This window comes from Saccostrea cucullata, unplaced genomic scaffold (genome assembly GCF_032062105.1).
Source record: "Saccostrea cucullata isolate Sc308-1 unplaced genomic scaffold, CSIRO_AGI_Scuc_v1 ctg5390, whole genome shotgun sequence".
NCBI classification, from domain to species: Eukaryota; Metazoa; Mollusca; class Bivalvia; order Ostreida; family Ostreidae; genus Saccostrea; species Saccostrea cuccullata.
Genome location: NW_026938093.1, coordinates 24,118 through 28,415, shown reverse-complemented (window position 1 = coordinate 28,415; position 4,298 = coordinate 24,118). Strand labels below are relative to the sequence as shown.

At 34.9% G+C, this 4,298-nt stretch overlaps 1 long non-coding RNA gene across 1 annotated transcript in view; it reads right to left on the bottom strand.

The window, feature by feature from the left end:
- The window catches only part of LOC134249425 (uncharacterized), a 72,176-nt gene extending 71,138 nt beyond the window's left edge, over nt 1–1,038 (bottom strand). Inside the window, exon 1 of the long non-coding RNA XR_009988278.1 lies at nt 901–1,038. This is a non-coding gene — a long non-coding RNA (uncharacterized LOC134249425). The remainder of the gene's footprint in view (nt 1–900) is intronic.
- Between the last annotated feature and the right edge of the window lie 3,260 nt (nt 1,039–4,298).

The window sequence follows — 4,298 nt, the reverse complement described above, 5'->3', positions numbered from 1 at the left end:
CTGTATGTTAACTGAAAAAATAAGAACAAATCAGCTTTTAGAAAAAAAGTAGAGCTTAAAAAAATGATACTACCACTGCAATTTTGAAATTGTCCATTTAATTTTTGTAAATGTATGTGACCTTGAACTTGTTAAAATAAGGTGACCTTGATTTAAAATTGACACGTCAAAAGTTTATATATACCCCAGCTAATCCTTTGGCCTGCGAGACATCAGGTTCTGAAGTACACCCCCACACGATCCACCGACACATTGGACAGCTTCATCCACCCATCCACCTTCACAACCAGCTGATTGATGCTCAACTCATGGGTTTTCTAAACAGATAAGTCATAATTCAGATTTTTTAAAAATGCTTTATCTTAAGAGAAGGTTTGGTTATGAAGGCTATACAGCTATATACTCATAAGAAAGTGAAGATGCTAAAGCATTCACCTCATGGCGATTTTTCTCCTTGTTGTGGAAGAAGAATGGCATTTTTTCCCCTGATTCCACTTTTTTCCACTCTGAAGCCTTTATGTAGTGGTTATCCTTATCACCTTTCCTTCTGCCTGACCTGAAAATTAACTATCATCTTGAAAAAGTCAGAGCAGGGAATAGCAATTCAGAAGACTTAGTTGTGTTATACATTTATTTACTAATCCTAATGAAGAAGGATATGGAGATAACGAACAGTATTCAATCTCAAATTCTGAATATGAAAACAACCTTTCCTCTCATTATAGGAAGAAAACGTCAAGCTTGATACATCATAAATAGATCATTTTGTTTTCTTTGTTTTTGAATTTAATTAAGATTTCAATTGTTTCTGAGGCTTTAGGAATATTTCAATTTTATTTGATCTGAGTTCTCCCCAAATTGCAAGAGAAACAATAATTCTGATTGGTCAGTGCTGTGTACCTTGGAGTGGTGGTGACTGTGGTGAACCAGAGAGTACAACCCGTTTCATTGGACAACATAAAGGGAACAAACGGAACTCTCCTCCTCTGACAGCTCACAGCAGTACGGCTAGCCTGGTGGGGCTGGTTCTGGGAATTTGCTGGGCTGAAAAGAGCAATGCATTAGGCCATCAAGAAAAATCCATAAAAGAAAAGTTGCCAAAAAGTTACGGCTTCATAATTATATACTGTTCTTCCTGATTGGTGTAGAGCTAACAGTAGAGTCTGGTTATTTCCATTCATATCTAAATTTTTTCTGAATTCTTATAATATATTATAGCCTAAAGGTTTCCAAAAGAAAAAGCATATAAGAAATATTTGGCTAAAAAAGATTTATCAGTACTGATGGTAAACTTACACAATTTGTTTATATTAGTCTTGTGTTTATGTCAATAAATGTTAATGTGTACAGATGGTAAACTTTAGTCTGGTTGTAAAGCTCCTGCAGTGTACTGGTGATGTTCAGATTCAACACCTCTTGAACTGAAAAAACAAATTAAAAGCAAAATAATCAGAACTGTATCATATGAGGGTCAAAATTTTCTTAAAAATAGAATAATTTGCATTTTTGAAAAAGTCAACTGAGTTTATATACCGGCGTAAATGCCACAAATATACATTTTACTTCATTGATCTTGTGTCATTTTGCTGTACATCAGAGACAGGGCAAGAACTTTTAGACTACATGAGTATGTTCTTGTGCATTGTTAATATACCATCAAGTGGAAATTTTAGCAAAATGCAAATCTTGCAATTTTTCCTTAAAAATTAGTAATTTTCAATTTATAAAGAGAAGTAATTTTGGTGAATTTGATAGGCTCACTAAAGAAATGATTGCAAATAAAACAATTATTTTTTAACGAAAACTTCAATTTAGCAATGTCAGCACTCTCGCTAATAATGCCAAAATTAAATCCTTGTCAAAACTTCTGCTTATATGGTATCATGTAAATATGTACTTATATTATCTACATTCAAAAGAAAAAAATGACACTACTGACTAACATTGTATGTATGTTTCATCAGAAATGAAATTGTTAAGAATTTTTACTATTGATTTGAATGGCTGTTTTCTTCTCCATATTTTGATACTACTGTTTCCATTCACATCGACATCTGTAATTAACAAGAGGCCCACAGGCCTTATAGGTCACCTGAGTATTGTGTAACAACTTTCAAACAATTAACTTTGGTTCATGTTTTAAACCAGAGGCCATGAAATTCACAATTTTGAAAGAGGCACCATTGCTTATCATAATTATAAACTTAGCATGCTTACTCTATTTACTTAATACCCAGAGGTACATCAGAGTAACAAAGAGAAAATGCACTTCCACTATATAACCAGTTTTGCACCTCATTCCAAAGGAACCACTGGCCCTGGGGCCACATACCTGGTATTTCAAAATTTTGCACTATGTACCCCCCCCCCCCACTCCCGACCCAGAGGGCATAAAAAATAACCATTTGCTAGATGTACCTTTCTTCATCATAAATATACATGTATATACTTGGATCATTGGCATAAAACCCAGGAGCAAAGGAAAAGATTTTCAAAGAATTTATGTAATTTCACTATATAATCAGAGCCCCGCCCTAACAACAGAACCCCTGACTCTGGGGCCATAGAATTCACAAATTTGGAAGAGGCACTCTTGCTTATCATAACTATGTACTTAGTTTGCTCATTTAATACCCAGAAGCAGAGAAGAAGATTTTCAAAGAATAAAATGCATTTTCATTATATAATCAATAAAGCCCTACCCTAACACCAGATCCCCTGACCCTGGGGCCATAAAATTCAAAATTTTGGAAGAGGCACTCTTGCTCATAATAACTATGTACCTAGTTCATTTATTTAATACCCAGAAGCAGAGAAGATGATTTTTGAAGAACCAAAAAAATTCACAATCTTGGTAAAGGCACTCTTGGTCATCATAACTATGAACTAAGTTACTGTGGAATCATCATTGTTCGTGGGGGACCAATGTTCGTGGCTTTCGTGGGTAACCCTGACCCACAAATTTACATCCCCACGAACGTATATACAAACATGTTTTTATTCTTTGTTAAAACTGATATCGTAAAATAACCGTAACCCTTGTGTCCGTGTGATCGCGCTCAAAGAAGACCGTGAATCTGTACATGTATGTGGTTATTGACACAAAACCAAAATAAAAAAAAAAAAAAGTATTTAGTATTTAGTATCAAAGACATCGTTAACTATATACAATAAGTAATAAAATGATAAATATATATGTTAAATTTATGATAAGTAGTGTTTACATTATAGTCCAACACGCTCAAATGCCCCTTCAATTGATGAGGTCAAGTTTCAGTGCGATTTTGGGGTGGGTGTTAATTAGCCAATTAGCATGAATTGGTTTAGAGATTTAAAAACATGTTCCGTGTACCACTGGTGTTCTTAATTATCATAATTTACTGTGACATCACGGCTGTAATTTGTCGGTGGAAGCCGCGGGTACGTTTTTGTAACATAAATAACCAACATTAACAGAGTTACCCTTCTTTGTTTTTACTTTGGAGAAAAAAAATGAAATAGAACTTGTTACCAACGAAATTACGTCCCCACGAACCAGGAAATTTTTGGCTACCCACGAACATTGACCCCACGAATAAAAATGATTCCACAGTAGTCTATTTAATACCCAGAAGCAGAGAAGAAGATTTCCAAAGAAATAATGCATTTTCACTATATAATCAATAGAGCCCCGCCCTAATACCACAACCCCTGACCCTGGGGCCATAAAATTCACAAGTTTGGAAGAGGCACTATTGCTTATCATAACTATGTACTTATTTGGTTTTTTTAATACCCAGGAGCAGAGAAGAAGATTTTCAAAGAAATAATGCATTTTCACTTATATAATCTATATAGCCCCACCCTAGTACTAGAACCCCTGACCCTGGGGCCGTGAATTTCACAATTTTGGTAAAGGACTCAATGCTCATTACAATCATGCCAAGAGTTGGATTGCTTGATGTTTTGGAGTAAAAAAGATTTTTAAAGATTGCACTAATTTTAGTGGTTTTGGCCCAACCCCTCAGGTCCCAGGGGGACCATGAAATTCACAATTTTTGTTCCCCTTCACCAATAGATGTTTTATGCAAAAATTGGTTTAAATTGGTTGAGCGGTTGCAGAGAAGAAGCTGAAAATGTTCAAATATTAACACACGGCGACGCACACCGCACGACGACAGATGAAAACGGATAGCAATAGATCACCTGAGTTTACTCAGGTGACCTAATAAAGAAAGAAATTAATAACTAAAGTTGAATATAAACAAAGCAAGACTGCACAATAAAAGTGTAAAAGCACTTAATGGTTAAAATTATTT